We start from the raw sequence: 23043 nt of genomic DNA on the forward strand, positions 1-23043 counted from the left end.
ACTGATCGTCGTCCTCTAAACCCTCAACTTGGTAGATTTGTTCGATGATCTCCTGACGCCTTTTGAGCTCCAATTCATATTTCTCTTTCCGCCATTATACAAGTTTCTCCATTTTACTTTCCTGCACGTCCATTATTGTGCGTACAATGTCAAGCATTTCAGATTAGAAGGCCTTTTGCGTTTCGTTCCTCTCATATCGTTACTTGATCCAGTACGCTTACCGATGGGTGTATCTGGGAAAACCTCATCCATCCGATCAACGATCGGTATGTTCATGTTAGGTATATTTTCTTGTTGCTCATTCACCTGTGATCCCAACCGAATATCCTCCAAATGTTCATCTGTTGCAGATGCTTGATCGTACAGGGTGTCACTGCCTTCACTAGTGGCCCTATCTTTCTTAAATACAATTGAAACCTCATTATAGTGAGGGAATGGTTTGTGTCTCAAACTCTTCGCGTTAGGATGGGACTACAAACAGGAACGTATATTATGTTATAACAACATATTATATTAGAAAAAGTTCACCATTGTAAGATAATAATAATATAATGTGTTCTCTTACATAAACCCATACATTGAAGACCTATCTTACATAAACCCATACATTGAAGTCCTCTTTCTCAACTTCTATTCATTTGAACTCGTCATTCCAACCAAATCCACTGCATGCATTACTTAGCATCTCAGCGATTGCACACTATTGTCGCTTTAAAAATCTAACCTTGCACTCTATTATCGACGGCCCAATGGAAAAGCTAGGAATTTTTTTCGTAAGTAGACGTTGTAGATTTTGTAGATAGTCAGGCTTGAATTTCCATTATCAGCTTGCCAACCTGTTTCTACCAAGTGCAATAGTGACTCCACTAATCGTGTATCTTCAACCTTTTGTCCAAATGTGTTTTGTCATTTTCTCACTGTTAGGATACTGATTCTTGAAAGACTTTATTAACGTAACGAGTTGGTACAATCTCCCGGAATAGCAACTAAACGATGAACAAATTATTTATTAAACGCTATGAGTCAAATAGAGACTAGATGATCACTTATCAAACTCCAAACGATCGTTTACAAAACTCTATACGATCGTTTACTGTCTCAAAACAATCGCTGAGTAATACTAGACGATCGCTCACAAAACACTCCGCGATTGCTTACAAGATACTACACGATCGCTTATAAAATATTACACAATCGCTTACCAAATTCTATACGATCGCCTACCAAATACTATACAACCACCTACCAAATGCTACACGATCGCTTAGTAGAATAAGTAGACGACGAGACACACATTACGACAAATTCTACACGATAGAGACTTTCGAACTACCACCCTCGAGAGCTCTCCTTCCTCACTCCTGATATTCAGACTTCATTGCTCTCTCTTTCGGTTCCTTATTCTTTTTAAACCTCAATTTCTCCTAACAGAATTGAAAATAGTCCTTAACCGATTCAACCGCGACTTCCCTTTATCTCCTTTATTCTTTCTATTTTGATATTGCAACATAATTGGAGGCCTATCATTACCTCTCCCCTCCATCTTTACCTTGTCCTCAAGGTAAAGTTCTGGCTGTCCAACCACTTTTTTTATAGTCTTCTTCATTTTCTCTTGAGCCACCCTCACATGTTCGTTAAGTACTCGTAGGGCAACATCCCGTGTTCTCATCGTAGACTTCAGACTAACCCCTGCATTTGTCAGACTTGGATTTCCTTGCAGGGTAATCTTCCGACCCTCATGAATAAATGTCATTGTTAGGTTTTGCTAATCTACCTCTGTTTTCCCTAAATAGTGTAGCCATTGCATCCCCAAATCATGTCAACACTTCCCAACTCCAATGGTAGGAAACTATCACACACTTTCCAACCTCCCAGCCTCATTTCCACATTTTTGCATACTCCCTTTCCTCGCATAGCAATTCCTGATCCCAAAACTACTCCGTAATTGGTCGTGTCTGTGATGTTCAACTGCAGACGATTCGCTAGACCCTCTAATATGAAGTTATATGTAGCTCCACAGTCTATCAGCACCACCATCAGTTCTCCTTTGATGTCCCCTTTAATCTTCATTGTTTGTGGGTTCGTCAATCCCACAATTGAGTTCACAGACAGTTCATCAATAGGTGAAATTTCCCCATTCAGCGTCAACATATTCAATTCTAACTTCTCCCCTTGCTTCATTGTCTTCATACAACTCTCATTCCTCACCAGACGCCTACACTACAAGCAATCTCAGTTCTCTCAACTCTCGCCCTTTGCACTGATGCCTAATAGTATACTTTTCGTCGCACCGAAAACAGAGCTCTTTTACTCTATTCAATTGGAATTTAGCATCTGTTAATCTTCTTGCCAGAATTTCTCTCTGGTTATCATTATCTGACGTTTCTCACAACTTGACTGTCCTCATCGAAAATGTCTCTCCGGTTTTCCCTCATTCTTTTGGTTCACTTCCACCGATTGTCTTACTCATATTTTCTATATTAAATTTCAAAGAGTTTGAATTTTGGATCTTACCTCAGCACGTTCGCGTTTGTCCCCCTTCGACCCGTGCATTATCTCTATCTTCTACACGTTATGCCAACAACATCATTTGAGCTAACCTGGTGGGATCCCAACACTTAACTTCAGCCTTTATCCACGGCGCCAGATCGTTCATGAATGTCTCCTCAAGAACTTCATTCGGCAAATGAGGCAACGACGCTACTAACTTATCGAACAGATTTCAATATGCCTCCACAGTCGTTTCTTGTTTAATAGCCAAGAATCTTCCACAGATCAATCCCTCTCTTAAAGATCAAAATCACACTAACATCCTTTTTCTTCAAGTCTTCCCAATCTTTGAACGATTCTCTGCCTTCCTTAACCGGTACCAGTCTAATGCGGCACCGTCGAAACTCACAACTGCCACCGTCATCTTCTCAGATTCAGTCCACTTATGAATTTGAAAATAACGGTCTGCTCTGAATAACCACGCGTCTGGATCACTTCCGCTAAACACTGACATTTATACTTTCTTGAATTTGCTTTGGTCGCAATTCACATCTTCTCCGGCGGCTTTCACTGAACTATTTGCTTCGCACACAATATGGGTATTCGATCTTTCTGCCTCTTCCGTCACCTTTTCTTTTCCCTTGGCCATTTTCGTAACATAAGAAATAAGCATATGTTGATGTTTTTCTGCCTGCAATCCTAATCTCTCAATGCTCTTTGCTAACGACGCCAAATTATCCTCTATGGTTGGCAATTTTTGTATTTCGACTCTGAATCCAAAGATCTCTTATTCTAGTAATTCCAGTTTCTCTTCAAAACGTTTCTGAACCATGCTTGCCTAGGTGGTTGCTCTGATACCAATTTGTTAGGATACTGATTCTTGAAAGAATTTATTAACGTAAAAAGTTGGTATAATCTCCCAGAATAGCAACTAAACGATGAACGAATTCTTTATTAAACGATATGAGTCAAACAGAGACTAGACGATCGCTTATCAAACTCCAAACAATCGTTTACAAAACTCTAAACGATCGCTTACAGTCTCTACACGATCGATGAATAATACTAGACGATCGCTCACAAAACACCCCGCGATCGATTACAATATACTACACGATCACTTACAAAATATTACATGATTGCTTACCAAATTCTATATGATCGCCTACCAAATGTTATGCGATCGCCTACCAAATGCTACATAATCGCTAAGCGCTACTACACGATCGGTTAGTAGAAGAGGTAAACAACAAGCAGCACACTACGACGAATTCTATACGATAGAGACTTCCGAACTCCCACCCTCGAGAGCTCTCCTTCCTCACTCTTAATATTCAGACTTCACTGCTCTCTCTTTCTGTTCTTTCTTCTTTTTAAACCTCAACTTCTCCCAATAGAATTGAAAATAGTCCTTAACCAATTCAACCGCCGACTTCCCTTTATCTCCTCTATTCTTTCTATTTTGATATTGCAACATAATCGGAGCCGTATCACTCACGTCTTACCATTTAGCTACATACATATGTATAACTTAATAAAATAAATTGGGCACAGTTAGATAAACAAATTTTGAGTATGAATAACGTAGAACATGTTCATCATTCACATGAACCAATTAACAGATAATTAAATATAGTAGATTGTTTAAACTGAAAGATAACATAGTCTAAAAGTATGAGGAAGTTATTCATAGTAAAGCTAATTGAACAAGAAACTTTGTGCTCATGATGCTTGTTCCTATTCATCGAACATTCTCGTCGCTAACTCATTCCTGAAACTAGTCCATTTGTCGGATGTTTCAATAAATTGTATATTTTCATTGTCGAGCTCCTTAGATGTAGAATCTTCATCATCTGTTGTTTTGGACATTGTAGTCTGGCCCATCTCCCTCATTATCAAGTTGTGTAGCAGGAAACATGCCGTTATTGTTCTACATTGGATCTTAAATGGGGTAGTAGGACTTCCCATGTAGTATCGCCTAACGACCTTTGAGTACGCCAAATGCTCTTTCTATGCAATTTCTAGCGGATGAATGTTTCATGTTGAAAAATTCCCGTGGATTAGTCGGTGCATTTTCAGCACCACGTCATTCTAAAAGGTGGTACCGCTCTCCCCTATATGGTGCCAAAAATCCCTCAGCATTGGAAAATCTAGCGTTACATAGGTAATAATAACTTAGGCATGGTATACAGAAAATTAGTTGGCAAACTATTTGCTCTTGAATCCAAATAATGGAATCACAAAAGTCTATACCCTTAGGAACCTTCAACCCGTGTGGTCGAGAAATTGCATCCCTAAGCACTCTAGAATTGGCTGCAGACCCTTCCCACCCTGGTAGCATAAATATGAACTCACCAATTGGTGAACAGACAACAAGCAAATTCGTGCTTATCTCACCTTTCTGAGTACAGTAGCGAGGACGATCAAATGCACTTACATTGACCTTTATGTATGGGTCATCCAATGCACCCAGATAGTTCTGTATAGGATAATACATTGATAAAGGGACAAAACATTTCCTAGTTTCCTAAAAACCTAATATTTAACTGGGAGTGGAATTAAAATTGTTGTAATACCTCAAACCATTTATACCTACTGTCAGTGCAATCGCTCGTGATAGACTCCGGTTTTTTAGCAATAACTCATGAAGTTGTAGTACTGCGGTCAGAATGGACCTAAAATGCCTCAAAACAGTTTCACCAGATCGTGCGAACTGTCGTCCAACTACTCGGTCCTTATTGTCGTGCACCAAAATGTGGAGAAAAATTACCACCATCTCTTGGACGTCAACGCATTGAGTAGGTGCCAGACAACCGGTCGTCCTAAGCATGTTACAAAGGATGATGAAAGTCTGTCTATCCATTTGCATGCTCTCGTGGCAGCAGACGTCATTCTCATAAATAAGCTGAAAGAAATTTAGCTGTCTAATTCAATGTCTAACGTAGGAGAGTTGGTTCTCTATTCTACGATGGTCATTTAGTAATAGGGCTAACGTTAGGAATAATTGTCGTTGGGACGTGGTGATGATTGAAAGGAGAGTAAAGACTTCTTCATTTTCCATATTTTCGGATAGAAACCTAAATCCCTAAGATACAAAAGAAAAAATAGTTTTATCAAGGATGGATCTGAATTGAAATACATTACTACAACTTCATGAGTTATTTGATAGTTTAACTAGTAGATTGGTAAATTAATCATCTCATCCATAAATCCATATAAAAAAAGGTTAGAATTTACATTTGAATTATAATAAAAATCTAGAATTTACATTTTTATTAATTTTTTTCATAAGTTGGTCAAAAGTAAGTGAAAGTTGTTGTATTAGCCATAGTTGGTCAAAAGTCCATATTAGTTTCAAATCTTTACTGGGAAGAAAACGTTACAAAGACTGTTTTTAATTCAATAATTTACATGGTGCAACTAAAATGTATAGTTACTTAATTAAAGAATGATTATATTAATTAAACATTTCAATGTTATATTGATTACTACAAATGAATAAATTAATTAAAGACATCATTATATGAATAGTTAATTAATTGAAGACATTATTATATTGCAACAAATACTTTAAAAATTGTTTCAATTTTTTTGTAATTAAACACGATTATATTAATTACTAAAATTGAATAAATTGATTAGAATAGTGGTAATTGACCATAGTTTGTATATTGATAATTTATACTAAAATAATAAAAAATGATTAGTTAATTTGTGTATTGATAATTTATACTAAAATAATTAAAAATGATCAGTTAATTTGTATATTGATAATTTATACTAAAATAATGAAAAATGATTAAATAATATAAAAATCATATTGAAGAGTATAAACAATTACTATGTCAAAGATATGATTCAATTTAGATTATTAATTATAATAATTAATGTAATTTTAGTGATTGGATAACTTCCATTAAAAAAAAAAAAAACTATATCGTTAATTGAATTTACAAAGTCAAATTATCGAAGGTTAATTTGAGTATTACAATTACGAGCATAATCGAAAACATCTAAAATTTATAAATTAATAAACAGTGTATTACACCAAAATTAACAACATAAAAAAATGTCAAACAGTGAAAAATTAATAAACAGTCAATAACACCAAAAAATGTCAAATAGTGGCTCATAAAAAAAAATACAATTATAATCTCAATGAGGCACACCAAAAAAAATACAACTAAAATGGAATATAGGGAAATACAAAAAAAAAAAAAAAAAAAAGTAACACACTAACCGCAAATTAATTGAGTGTTCCCTATTAGTTGGGGTTGCATAACAAAACAAAAAACAGAAGTTAGAAAAAATCTACAAATACTTAAAATGTAGGAAGAGAACTAGTTGGAATGGAAAAGTACCTCTGTAACTTTTATGAAGTAGTATTTGGATGGAGAGTCCACCAGTTGTCGGATCAAAACACAATGAGTCATCCTACCACCCACCAAAGAACCAAAAGTTAGGAAGTTGATAATATGAAAATAACATAACCAAAGCATAGAAAGTAGAGAAGGAGAAACCAAATTAAACAACTCACCAAATTGACAAACTAAATCTCGAACAATGGAGGCTCTCAGCAAATAAAGAAAGACCAATGTTGTTATATAGGAAGAGGGGTGGTTGTTGAACATTAATAACAACCCCAACAAATATTAAAAAAAATAGTGTGGCCAGCCTCAGAATTAAATTCACATTATGTAAATGAACTCAAATCCAATTAATAAGTTGGTTGAGTCACTAATGAAGTATGGGTAGTGGAAATATGCAAAAAAAGAAAAATTAATAAATTATTGTGTGCAGTTTAATAAATGAAGTAATTAATAATGCATAATATTGAAAACGTGCAAAAAAAATAATAACTAGGACTAATACAATTCAGGGCATTAGGATTAAAACAACAAAATACAGAACAATTAGTAGGTAAATTAAACATGGCTGGAAAATCAAATACACAGAACAATAGAGAATGAAGGCATGAAAATGAAAATTTGAAGGGAAAGACAGATAAGAAGACACAATAAGGGCATTTAGGATTATAACAACAAGATACAGAACAAAGAATTAGTAGACAAATTAAACATGGCTGGAAAATCAAATACACAGAAATATAGAGAATGAAGGCATGAAAATGAAAATTTGAAGGGAAAGACAGAGAAGAAGACACAATAAGGATATTAGGATTAAAACAACAAGATACATAATAGAGAATTAGTAGGTAAAGTAAACATGGCTAGAAAATCAGATACATAGAACAATAGAGAATGAAGGCATGAAAATTTAAATTTGAAAGGAAAGACAAAGAAGAAGACATAATAAGGGCATTAGGATTAGAACAACAAGATACAAAACAGAGAATTGGTAGATAAATTAAACATGACTAAAAGATCAAATACACAGAACAATAGAGAATGAATGCATGAAAATGAAAATTTGAAGGGAAAATGAAATACACAAAACATGACATGAAAAATGGAATACACGGAACATGAAATACACAGAACATGTTTAGAGAAATTAATCATGGCATGAAAATCAAATACACAAAACAGAGGATTGAGGCATGAAATTGATAATTTCAAGAGAAACAAAACAGAGACTCGTCATTGGCCGATTTAGGGTTTAGAAAATGAACCTGAAGTGGACAATATTCTCCCCCACCAAGTTGCAATTCCTTCAACCAGTCCCTGCCATGCATTCAACGATCGATCGAAGCAACACCGAAGACCAAAAACAGTCGTACAACGGGTTATGAGTGAATTGATGACCGTCAAAGTGGCAAGGACATGGTTAAGGCCGAGATTGTGTTGGGTTTTATGTCCTAAAACTCACAGTTTGTAAAATGATAAACATTTTCTATAATCAATAAACTTATTATTGATTTCATAAATTGTATACAAGTCTAAATCCAATAAACCAAGATCCATGACTATTTCATGAGTACTTGAACTTTATGTGGAGACATAAGAGTGGATCAGGTTCGAGTAAATAGCCAAAATGATCTATAGTACATGAATAAGGTTGGGTACCTTATTCTGGTAACACTATTAGATGCGACCTACTCTGTAGCTGTTATAAAGAGTTGTAAAGTGATACATACGAAGTGGTCCTAATTCGTACACGTTATGACATGAGGAGTGGGGGCGTCTTATGCAATGAGTTTGCATAAGATCGGACCAAGAAATAAGTCACTCTTAATTTATAACGTTGTTTACTATATAAGACCGACTATTTCGCCTAGATGACCTAGGTAACTCGATCTTAATCCTGAGCTAACTATGAATTCCTGTCTATTCAGGATTATCCTTAGATTTTCATAGGTGAGGGTTGGCTCAATAGCGCCGACTTAATAAGACTCTCATTCAGGAAAAAGACCTAATAGATAGCTGGGGACATAGGGTGCAAGACGGAGTTCACACCTACCCGATTTAGGGATAGGAAAAAGGTTGTTCTCTCAAATACTGAATCCAGGTCTTGAACAAGAGGTCTCACTCTCTCACTGGGCTGAGAGAGTTTGGTTTAGTGATTGGATCACAAACCAGTTATTCATTAGAGGATCAGTAGAAACTTGAGGAATAAGACGTAATCTCAGGGATAAAACAGATATTTGACCGAGCCGTTATTACGAACAACCTGTGAAGGGTCGACTTGCTGATTATGGTTAAATCATGTGGACATAATATATCTACAGTGCGGGGAGTGCAGCTATGGGCTTTAGTGGAATGACCCAATAGTTAACGAATGGGGATTAATTTGGTCCAATGAGTTTAGCCAATTAATCTCGGATCGTTAGAGTAGGTCCGTGAGGTCCCCCTACTAGCTCGTAATGGACTAGCTCTAGAATAGCGTGATAAGTTAATTTGAAACGTTCAAATAAGAATTAGTAATTATATGAGATATAATTATGTGTTTAATTTGAAAATTAAATGGAATAGGAGAACTTATATTTAAATATGCTTTAAATATAAATATGGATGTGTGTAAAAATTAATTTAATATTTGATATTAAATTAATTAAGTTTTATTTAAAAATTAATTTTATAAAATTAAAATTTTCAGTTTTAAAAATCAAAATGAATTTTGGAAAAATCAAGTTTTGATTTTGAGATAAAATTGGATAATTAGAAAAACAATACACAAAATGGAAAAACATGTTTTTCCATTATCCATCTTTTTCATGCTCACACACTTCCCATTTGCTCTTCTTCATTTACTCCAAGCATGAGCTACAACTCATGCAACTCTCTTTCTTGTATGATGGTCTGCAATATATTGAAGAGTTTGGAGTGAATTTCGGGCATGCAATCAAGAGAGAGTTTTAGAGAAAATTCGTGCTGAAGAAAGTGTTTTTCAACAAGATTGCTGCTGTGAGCAATTCTCCTTCATCCCTTGATTCAAGCTTGTTTTGAGTCCCACAACTCAATCTAGAGCACCAAGAGAATAGTGGGAAAGATCTTGATGTAGTCTGCAATAAGATTCAGAGAAGATTGCAACTGGAGATCGAGCTTTAAAGAGGTTCTACAAAGGTATGTCATGAAACTCACTTGTTTGTGCAAGAGCATGCTTTATATTTTGCCAAAATTAATGAATTAGAGTGCTTAAATGATCCTTGTTGCTTCCGTTGTTGCTGATACATTCCTACAAATTAAAGCGGCAAGGGAAAAAGAGAAAACACTAGATCTGTGAGAAAGCAACAGATCTATGAAGAAAACAAAGAAAGCGGGTTGAGGACAAGATTGAGAAGAAGATTGAAGTGGCTAGGGTTTTAGATGATGGTTAAGAAAGAGTAAGATGGAAAGGGGAAAAGAAGATATGAGGGGAACGAAGGAGGGAAAAGGCAGATTCAAGATCAGAAGGATGATTTCTTAAAGGGATTCGCATGCACAAAAAGGGAGACGAACAGATCTGTGACATACGAAAACAGGAAGACAAAATGGTGACATACGAAAGCGGGTTGAGGACAAGATTGAAGCCTCTAGGGTTTCAGACGATGGTCGAAAGAGACGTGAGAGGGAAAGGGGAGAAGGTGATCTGAGGGAAACAGAGGAGAGGTTCATCTGAGGAGGGAAAAGGGAGACGAGCAAGAGAGAGGGAAACATCTGAGAAAGGGATTCATTCGTCAGACGTATGGGTGAGGAAAGGGGAGAGGGAGAGGCAGACATCTGAGAAAGGGGTGAGGGAGAGAGACGTTGAGAGAAAGGGGAGAGGGAGAGGCATCTGAGAAAGAGGAGAGGGGACATATGAATACCCCTCCAAATTCCCATTGTTGTTTGCAAACCAATTGGGCTAGATTTTTAAATTTGGTTATATACAAAAACGGGCCCCCAAACATGGAAATGATATAGGATCTCTCTAAGTTTAAAACTCATATTGGGCTCCCAGACACACCCTTATGTGTGTGTAATATCAATAAAATGTGTTAAGGATAACTTGTGAAGTTGACTAGACAATAATAGAGAAAAATTTTGAATTATACCGAAACTAAAAAGAATAAATTGAAATTTTTAAAATCATCGAAGCAAACTTTCTATGTTATAATTGTTTGTGTAAAAGTTTTCACGTTAATTTTGGTATATTATGGGGGATTTTTTTTTCACATTGAAGATGAAAAATGGAGAGTTGAAAAATAATAGAAATATTTAGAGACGAGGTGAGAATACTCAATTTTAAAAGAAGAAAATGAGATACAAAATAATATTGCTAAAATCGTGGATTGAAAATTAATATTTGGAAGTGGGGTTTTGACAATGAGATACTAAAATCGTGGAGGGAATCAGAAATAGAAATAAAATTTAAAATAATTTGTTTAGATAATAAATATTGATATTAGTTGTCATACAAGAATTCATATAATTTGGAAAAAAGAAATAAAATAGATCAATTCATTAAATGTTGAGATATAACCGTCAATAGGGACTTAATGGTGAGAAAAAATTATAAAAAATCTAATATCCTGAATTTTCAAATATATGTATACAATCCTAAACTAGGATTGTATAATATACTGTTTTGCTTATTATTCTTTAAACAAATTACACATAGGATACAAAAGAAGTCTTATCTAAGTTTCTTATCAAGAATAATAGTAGAATACTATCGGGATGTACATTTTCAAATCAAAAAATGACCCCAAGAGGATGCCAAAGTTACAAAGCCATGAGTAGCTTTGTTCTCTTGACGAGAAACATGACAAAAACACAAGGCATCAACAAACTTGCCAACAAAAATAATGTCCTAAATTAAGATCTAAATATTAAATAAGAGGAATCCACCCCATTTAACCTCCAGTGAATCAGAATCAACCTCTAAAGGTGGAGGATTGGACCGTCAAACCTTGATCGCTTTCACATCCTCCAAAATGGCCTCATCTTCTAGCAGATTAGTTTTCCCCTTCCTTTGGGTAAATTTATAACCACTCGTCAAACTTTCATGATCACAAACAATCCGACTGAGCCCTCCTTATATGACCACACCACATCAACATTGAGTTTCCAATAACCGACTTTTGGGAGATACTAACGATGATGAGAAGGACTAGAGAGGGAAAGGAGAGACGGGGCAACCTAAAAAGGGAGTCAACCAAGCACACCAATACCATTTGACCCACCCAACACTGCTAAATGTTGTACATTTGAGATTATGAGGAGTTCTCCACAGGACTCAGTAATCAAACGAAGAATACAAAAGAAGGTTGCATAAAAAAAATGGAAAACATTACTTTAGGGTTTTAAACGTTTTGTTTGATAACCATTTAATTTTTTATCTTTTATTTTTTAGAATTAAGCTAATAAACAATACTTCCACCCATAAATTTTTATTTTGTTATCTATTTTCAACTAATAATTAAAAAAAAAAAGTCAAAATTAAGCTTATAAATATTATTTTATTTTATTTTGGTTTTTTCGTTTTATGTTTTCTAAAATTTAGCCTATAAACATTATTTACATCTATTGATTATTTTGTTTTTGTTATCTACTTTTTATGAATATTTTAAAAAAAAAACTAAGTCAAATTTTCAAAACTAAAAGAAAAATATATTTGAAAAACTTGTTTATGTTTTTTTAAGTTTTGTTAATAATTCAAGAAATATGAAAACCATATTATAAAAGTTGTAAGAAAATAAGCATTATTTTAAAAATCTGAATGGTTACCAAACGAAACTGTTGTTACATTTTTAATATTTAATAGCATTTTAAATTTTAAATTTTGAGTTAAAAGGTTTGATTTTTTCTTCATTAAAAGATGAAAACGTAATTTCAAGATATGTTAAAACAATATATATTTATTACTAAGCTTTTGAATTAAATATTCAAAATCCAAGGTTGACTATAAATAGGTGTCTCATATTGCTTTCAAAACATACCAACAATACTCAACATATCTTTCTCTCATACTTTTTCTTATTAACTCTTTTAAGAACAATTGGCCAAAAGAATGGTGTTTTAGTTGTGGAGCTTTGAGCTCAACCTTTTCAGTGAATAGTGGTTTGAGCTACATAATATTTCGGTTAGGTTGTTATATTCTAAAGGGGACAGGCCAGAGAATATTTGTTGTACCAGTGGTTGATATAAAGAAATTCAATACACACCGTAGAGGTCTTGAATCTCCTTAAAAAGAGCAAAATATCGGTGTCTTAACATAATTGTTTGTCTCTGTTTCTTAATATCCACTCCATTTTCCTCTGTTATTTGTAATTCCCTCATCAATTTTAACGAGAGTCAGAGATGGAATCTACCATTGAGAAACCAAATAAGAATGATTTAAGAGAGCACACTTTAAGAGATGGAAAGGAAAAGTGTTGTTCTACCTTAATCTTCTCAAAGTGGCCTACGTCCTTATAGGAAAAAAAAATCGAAAGAAGACTAGTACTGAAAGCATGGACCTTAAAGAGTTCGTGGGACACTAAGAGAAAATTGATAAGTATGAGAAAGATAAGTACAAATGTCGGTATTATCTTTTAAATTATCTTGCTGATCATTTTTATGATTATTATGATACTACATTCACATCTGCCAAAAAAATATGGAAAGATTTGTTATATTGAAGAAGCAGACACGATAAAATATGTTGCAAGTCACTTTCTTGCTTTCATATGGTGGATGGAAAGTCGTAGAGCAAGCACAAGACTTTTAGATGATAGTGGTTGAAGTAGCATTTGAATGGATTAAGATTGGTTGTTGGCATAATTGATAAGCTTCCACCATTGTGGAGAGAATTTCAAAACATATGCGTCATAAGCAAAAGGAAATCTTTCTGGAAGTATTAATTAGTCGCATTTGGTGAAGGAAGAGGCAAAAAGCGCAAAATGCTTTGTTTCAACGAGACAATGAAAATCTCACAAAGGTAAACCTAATCTCTTCTAATGATAATTTATCTAATGGTCATAGTCATTTAAAACCAAAGAAGAATCATATGAAAAAGAATAATAAATCTCACATTTCTAATAAGATAAATCCAAGCCAATTGAATAAGAACCAAGCGCTACAATAAATATCACATACGATATCATTAAAAAAAAGTGTTATCGTAGATTTTACATAGCGTTTTTAAAATGTTGTCGTAGCCCATGTTATTGAAAGTCCCCAAATTTCTATAGCGTTTTTTTAACGCTATTAAAAATGCTATAAAAAATCAATTTTTGATAGCACGTATATAATGCTCTGAAAAAGTTTCAGTGTTAGTAAAAAAACGCTATAGATGATCTTTTATGGAGTTTTAGTAGTGTTAGAAAAATGTTATAAAAGGTTTTCTATAGCATTTTAAGCATGTTGTCGTAGTCGTTGTTATTGAAACTCTTTAGCTTTCCATAACATTTTTCATTGCTATAAAAAAGCAATAAAAGTCTATTTTTTATTGCATAGTTTTAATGTTACAAATACATTTTATAGCATTACAAAAATACGATGATTTACATTTAGTAGCATTTAGTTTCTAATAGTGAAAATGTTATAGTTGACTTTTAATATCATTTTTTATAATTATAATAAAAAATGCTATAAAACAGACATAGTGCTTTTAACCTCGTCTTGATAACAAATTATAATCAAGTCGTATATTTACAATATAACATTTTATGTGAGTAATAAATTGTTACAAATATAATCGTAAAATTAACTTCAATTTACATCAAAATATACTTTCAAGCATCTAAACGTAGATATTATTGGGATTGGTGTTTTAAATCTTTTTTGTATTCTCGTAGTTTGTAAACAAAGATTCTAGGTTATTTTATGTAGTTTAAACATATATGTAGAGACATACAGGTGACTTATGTTTAAATGATAACCTAAATGGTCTGTAGTAGATAGATAAGGTTGGGTAACTTATCTTGATGACACTACGGATACGGCTCGCATTGTAGATTTTACAAGTATTGTAAAGGGCTTGAATAATGTGGCCACATCTTCTCTTGGCCCGAGAGGGATTTGATCATAGTTGGACTACGACTTATTATTCATTAGATGGATCAGTGATACTTAAGGAGTTAAATGTAACTATAGGGGGAAATAGTAATTTTGGTCCAACTGTACTTACGAGCAATTTGTGAAATGTCATCGCACTGTTGACTGGTTATATCTAATGGATACAGAAATATATCTGTAGTGCAAAGAGTGCAGCTGTCGATCTTTAGTGGAGTGACTGACAATTAATGGATATTGGGTAATTTAATTAAAGAGTTTAATTAATTATCCAAGTACCATTGAAGCTTCAATCTACATGTCCATAAGGTCCCCTTTGTAGAGAGGTAATTGAGAATTAATTTTGGATTATTTTGAATTGTTCAAATTAATCGAGGGAATTAATTATACTTGATATAATTAATTAAATTAATGATATGAGATATAATGTATTCGGTACATTATAACATAAAGTTTATTTTGAGGGGAATTAAATATTTGAATGTGATCCAAATATTAATTGTATGGATGAGATTCATATAATTAAATTTAGTATAAATGTGATTTATACTAAATACCATGTATTATTGAGAAAAATAATATTATAGGTTATGTTGTATTTGATACAATATAATAACTATAAATTATGTGTTATATTGATATAATATATAGTATAATATATATTATATAATAAAGTAGTTATTATATAACTATATAACTATTTATATATATATATATATATATATATATATCTAAATTAATTAAATTATTTTTTTAATTTAATAAAATAGGAAGTTATAACTCCTTCCTCTAGTTTTTCTCTTGATAGAACGTGTAGGTGTAAGTGGGGAGTTCATTTTTTTTTTTTTTATTGTGTGTGTATAGTGATTCTTCTTCATCTTCTTCATAGTAGAGAAATTCTCTCTGTGATTCTCTCTAAGAAAAAAATCTCCCAAGAACAAAGAGAAGAAAATTAACTTGTCTTCCCTTGATAGAACGTGTAGGTGTAAGTGGGGAGTTCATTTTTTTTTTTATTGTGTGTGTATAGTGATTCTTCTTCATCTTCTTCATAGTAGAGAAATTCTCTCTGTGATTCTCTCTAAGAAAAAAAAACTCCCAAGAACAAAGAGAAGAAAATTAACTTGTCTTCCCTTGATAGAACGTGTAGGTGTAAGTGGGGAGTTCATTTTTTTTTTTTATTGTGTGTGTATAGTGATTCTTCTTCATCTTCTTCATAGTAGAGAAATTCTCTCTGTGATTCTCTCTAAGAAAAAAAAACTCCCAAGAACAAAGAGAAGAAAATTAACTTGTCTTCTTCCTCTCAAATTCTCCCCTCTCTTCCCAAAATTTAGAGCTCATAACTCCTGAATTCTTAATCCCTAAGAAGAATATAGGAGGTTCATTTGTGGTGGTGGCCATTTAGGATTTCATTTTTGGAGATCGATTTCCAAACGGAGAGTTCGTGATTGGAGAAGGAATTACATGAAGATCTTTTAGCTTAAAAAAAAAGTAATTTTCTTTTCTCTAATTCATTCCTTTAAAGCATGTTGTAAAATTATATAATGCATAAATGTTTTTTGTTTTGTAAATTTCGATTTTGTGTAAAATTGTAAAATTGTGGCGATCCCCTTCTGCTGCAGGACTTCACAATTCCTTTAAATATCACTTGGTGATATTTTAATCATTACAAAATTCCAAAGACTTAAAGAACCATATTTTTTTGGGTGGGTCACCATACAAATAAGTAACCTGGATTTCTATTTTCTAAAGGCACATACGTATCCTTCAATCTTCTTTTTTTTTTAATGCGATATGGCATTTAATGTTCACATCCTAACTATTTGATCAATCTCTTATCCTCGAGTGCTGCAAAATGAATATATATTTACCATCAAATTCTTTCACCAAATAAAGGAAACCAAGTGAAAAAGATTTCATCCGTTACTCAAATAAATAAAACCACATAGAAGATATCTTGAGGCATTTGTTGGAACCACAAGTTAGAGACTACTAATTTTTTCAAATGACCATTAAGACAACAAGAAACAAAGAATAATTTCAAATGACCAAAATATATAATTAGGGATACGCCTTCAACATATGAAAAATTGTAAATATGGCAAAACTCTCAAATTTAAATTTTTGCATATTCCGTTTTCCAATTGTGCCCTTTTAGCAAACCTAAGTTTTTTTGGTATATCAATCAACTAATATACCATATTTAAAGTATATTTAGCTGCATATTTTTCTCATTGATTTGTATACTTTTTGTAATTTTTGTTTGCAACAATATGAGTTGTTATCCAATTTATTTTTTGTATTTGTTACATTTTTTCATTCCTCTTGTAGTTTTTTCTCCTTTTTAAATGATGTTGTTTCTTTCATTTTTAAGTAGATGTATAATAGGTGGGGGAGATTTATCCTAAAGCTCACTAGCACTTAGTTTGTTGTACTCATTTTGACAATTTGGACGTGTATACCAAAGAAAAAAGTGTTTTTTTTCAAAAAAATTCATTTTTATGAATTTTTTACAATAGTTAAATAACTAGTCATTTTCGACTGTGTATCAATAGTATATCAAGTGTATCAAGTATTTATCAATAGTGTATCAAATGTGTATCAGCAATGTATCAAATGTATCAGGCGTATTTAGTAGTGTATCAAGTATATCAAGAGTATCAAATATATCAAGTGTACCAAATGTACATCAGTAATGTATCAAGTGTATATTAATAGTGTATCAAATGTATCAAGGGTATCAAGTATATCTGGTGTATCAAATGTATCACGTGGGTTGAGCTTGTTTTTTGCTATTTTTGCAAAAGTAATAACTCCGAGTTATGGGCCTAATTTTTAAACTTATTTTTCCAAATCTGCAAGAAGTCCTGATTTATATATATATATGTATGTATGTATGTATGTAAAAATCTTCTTTGAATTTATTTGGTTCTAACATTGCATTATGGGAAGATCAAACTTTGCACTTAGCCTAAAGCTATTAGATTATACTCCCACTCCCCAACAAAAGCAATACAAAGACAAATATAACTACTTCATGCCTATTTTGAATGGAACAAGAGCATGCTATTTGTATAAAAACGACATATTATTCACATTTCCCATAAAGCAAAAGTAACTACTAACTAGAGTCAATAATACTATAGAAAGAAACACCAAATAATTTTCAATTGTGAAAACACAAACAAAATTTTAGTTGAACAATTTAAATGCAGTTAGTAATATAACTAAACATGACATGATATTTTGTTCACTTTGAACATAAGCTTTCACACAAATTTATTTCTCTGTCATTCAGATCTAGAACAAACAAAGATTAGTTCCAAATTTTCAAGTGGGATATTGATGGGGACAATAAAACACCCACTTACCCACTTAACTTTTTTTCTAAAGCTTAATTGATTTTTCGTCAAAATATAAAAGTATCTACTTGTGCACTTGATTATTCTCCAATTTCGTATTGGGGTTTGCATTGGATCAAAATAATAGAAATTAATCCCACCCATCCACTTGAACTTTCTTCAAATCTACAGTTAGTTTTGATTCAAATAAGAAAAAAGTGAAAATACCACTCCCCCTTGCATATGTTGGAATGTATGCCCTAAAGCCTCGTAGTTATATGTTAATTGAATTAGTGGTTAATTAGTTTTTATGTAACTTGTACAATAATCCTTTAAACTAAGATCCAAGGGTATCTAATGTAACTTAAACATGTATATGGAGACATACAGGTGGATCATATTTAAGTGATAACTGAAATGATCTGTAGTATATGGATAAGGGGGTGTCTTATCCTAGTAACAAGACTGATGTGACCCACTTTGTAAATGTTATAATTGTTGTAAAGTGTTACAAATGATTTGATCCTGATCATTCATGTGGAGACATGTGAGTGAAGGTATCCTATACAAAAAGTTTGTATAGGACCGGACTATGAAATGGTGAGTCTCTCTTTATAACGTCGTTGCTAAAAGAGACTTACATTTCACCAAGATGACCATAGGTGACTTAATTTTAATCCTGTGGAGTTGTGAACTCCTACCTGTGAGGGTGATCCTTTGATCTACATGGGTGAGAGAAGTCATATTCACCGACTCAATATGCCTACAATTTTGGGGATTCGTCTGATTATGGAGTTGGGAACACAACTACACAAGAAGGAATTCACTCCTTCCTGATTGTTAAGGTAAGTAGATAAATTGTTCTTTTAAGGGTTGATTCGGGGGATTGAACAATGAGACACCTCACCCTCTCCTAGCTCAATAGGAGTTTAATCATAGTTAGACTATAACTAATTATTCATTAGAGGGATCACTGGTACTTAAGAAATTAAATATAACTACAGAGGTAAAATGGTAATTTGATCTAGTTGTAATTACGAGCAATTTGTGAAGGGTCAATGGATTGTTGATTGGTTATATCCGATGGACACAAAAATATATCTATAGTGCGAATAGTGCAACTATCAGTCTTTTGTGGAGTGACCGACTGTTAATGAAGGTTGATTAAGTTAATTAAAGAGTTTAATTAATTAATCAAGTATTATTGGAGCTTCAATCTATAGGTTCATAAAATCCCCTCGTTGACTTAAAAATTAATTTTGGTTTAATTTGAATTGTTCAAATTAATTAAAGGAAATTAATTGTATAAGATATAATTAAATAATGTATATTGATACATTATAAAGTATAATGTATGTTGATACACCATACTAAATTTATGAGAGAAATAAATATTTGAATATGGTTCAAATATTAATTATATAAAAATGATTCATATAGAAACTATATGTTAAAATTAATGTGAATATGATTCATATTAAATTTATATAGTTTTATGAGGGAAATGAATATTTGAATATGATTCAAATATAAATTATATGAATATGATTCATATAAACTATATGTTAGAATTAATGTGAATATGATTCATATTAAATCTATATAGTTTGATGAGAGAGGTTGTTATTTGAATATAATTCAAATATTAAATTACATGAATGTGATTTATATAAAAATTATAGGTTATATTATATGTGATATAATATAAATTATAGGTTATATGTTATATATGATATAACATATAGTTTGATATTTATATATATTAAGTTAGTTAATATATTATTATTATTATTATGATGATGATGATGATGATGATGATGATGATGATGATGATGATGATGATTCAAATTCAAATTCAAATTATTTGAATTTGAATTTAGAAATTAAAAGCGGAGGGAGTGATAACTCCCTCAACCCTCTCAACCTCTCAATACATGTGAAACAGATGAGCGAGAAAGTGATTCTCAACTTTTTATTCTTCCTTTGGTCTTTCAATGTTCTCTCGAGTTCTTCTCCTTTCCTTACCAAGATTAAGTGCAAGCCCACAAACTCTGCACGGTTCTTGTCCTTGAGAATAACAAGGAAGACTACATGGTGGTATCTCTTTTTTCCTTGTTGCTATGTTCATGGTGTTGGGTTTGGGAGATCAAGAAGAGATTGGGCAAGTTCATGTTGTGGAGAGGAAACGAAAAGATATAGATCTTCAAGGGTATGTGTTGATTTATCCCTTCCTCTCCAATTGGATAATAGTAGCATGTTTAAGTTTTATTTATCCTACATTTCCATCGCTTCTGAATTTTTATTGTATTGGGTTTTATGTCCTAAAACTCGTGGTTTGTAAACAATAAACTTATTCTGTAAATCGATAAAGTTGTTATTGAATATATGAATTGCTTATTTCGTTTTAGAAATAAATCCAATAAACTAAAAGATCCATGACTATTACATGAGTACTTGAACTTTATGTGGAGACATAAGAGTAGATCAGACTCGAGTAGATAGTCAAAATGATCTATAATATACGAATAAGGTTGGGTGCCTTATTCTGGTAACACTATTGGATGCGGCCCACTATGTAGTTGTTACAATTTATTGTGAAGTGCTACAAACGAAGTGATCCTGATTCGTACATAAATTGACATGAGGAGCGGGGGCGTCTTATGAAATGATTTTGCATAAGATCGGACGAAAAATTAAGTCACTCTTACTTTATAACGTTGTTTATTGTTTAAGACTGACTATTTCAAAACGATGACCTAGGTAACGTGATCCTAATCCTAGGCTAGCTATGAACTCCTGTTTATTTGGGATCATTCTTAAGTTTGCATGGGTGAGGGTTGACTCAATAGCATCGGCTCAATAAGCCTCATATTTCAGGGGTAAGACTGGGTAGATAACTTGAGACATAGGGTGCAAAGAAATTCACTCCTACCAGCTTTTAGGGATAGTAGAAAGGTTGTTTCCTTAAGTGCTGACTTCGAGTCTTGAACAAGGGGCCCCACTTTCTCATTGGCTCGAGAGGGACTCGGTTTAGTGATTAAATCACAAACCAATTATTCATTAAAGGATTAGAGGGACTTAAGGAGCAAGATGTAATCTCGGGGCTAAAATAATTTTTGACCAAGCCATTATTATGAACAACTTGTGAAAGATTAACTTACTAATCATGATTATATCTGTTGGGATTGATATCCTAATTCTCCCGAAGTCTTGTAGTTTGTAATCTATACACATTGTTATGAATAAAATAAGAGTTATTTTATCTGACATTTACTTTCGGCAAACACTACACGATCATTGACTTCAGGCAAGCTATCGCTAGTAAATATAGCACGATCGTTTAGCTCGCCACTACACGATCGTTTAACTTGTCCAAGCTGTCGTTTAGTAAATCTATATTTACTTCACAACTTCGTGAGATTCTTTTTGTGAGAGAAAATCTCAAAATTAAAATTTTGCCAAAAGTTACTAAAATTGGGAAACCATTTTTCTTTTAACTCACGGTTACCATGAAAAACCAATACCTACTCAATTGATTATTAAAGAAAAAGAATTATATATCCAATAATTAATATTATTATAAACATAAATGATAACCCACTTATCATACTATATTTATAACCTATAGTTTTAATATTTCATCTTATGAAACATATAAACCATAGTTCTTTTTCTATTCCATGGTACTTAATGTAAATCTCATTTACATCAATCCTCCACTATATGTATCTCATACATCAAACCGATTACATCATATATAATCAAAATACCTCTTATCAATTTGAACATTTCAAATCAACACCAAGAACTGATCCTTAACTGAATCCATTGAGCTACCAAGGGGACCTTATGGACCTGTAGCTCGAAGCTCTAACGGAACGTGAATAACTGACTAAACTCTTTAGTCACGGGATCCACCATCCGTTAACTGCTAGGTATTCTACTAAAGACCAACAGCTAAGCTCTCCTTACCACAGATATATTATGTGTCCATCTTAACCAATCAGCAGTGTGACAACCCTTCACAAATCGTTCGTAAGTACAGTTGGGCCAATAACCGTTATGCCCCTGTAGTTACATCTAACTCCTTAAGTACCACTGATCCCTCTAATGAACATAAGTCATAGACCTACTATGACTGAGTCTTCTTTTCCAAAGAGAAGTTGTGGCCACTATGTTCAAGCCCCAGAATCAGCCCTTAAGAGAGTAATCTCTCTACTTATCCCTACTTCGGGAAAAAAAGTGAATTCCTTCTTGTGGATTGAGTTCTCAGCTGCCAGATCAGACAAGTCCCCAAAAAGGTAGGTATGTTGAGTTGGTAATCTAGCCACTTTCACCCATACTAATCAAAGAACCGCCCTCAATGTGAACCCTGAACCCTAATTTCTCTACTTGAATATGTTCCCTACTGAGACCAATATGGTGAGTAGGTTGATGTGGAATCTAATGTGTAATGGTAGAGAAAATGGTGAAAAATTATAAGAAAAGTGTAAATTTGAAAACTTAACTCTTGGGGAAAACTTGGAAAATTTGGCTAAGTATAACCTATGCATTGGAAGTTGGAAATTGACTAAGTGTTATCCATGCGTTGGCCTTGATCATTTAGAGGTTATTTGGGGCATTGAAGGAAGCCAAAGTGTGGACAAGAACAATTCATATGGCAGCCAACGTCTTGAGAGGTTAAAACAACGCATGCGACGACCTCAAGTTGCGCATCATGAGCACTGGACATTGGACACAATGGTATGCGTGTATGCTACCGAAGGTAATGCGTTGATAATATGCCGTGACACGATGTG

Source organism: Benincasa hispida, chromosome 12, assembly GCF_027475165.1.
Source record: "Benincasa hispida cultivar pf3 chromosome 12, pf3_genome.v1.1, whole genome shotgun sequence".
NCBI classification, from domain to species: Eukaryota; Viridiplantae; Streptophyta; class Magnoliopsida; order Cucurbitales; family Cucurbitaceae; genus Benincasa; species Benincasa hispida.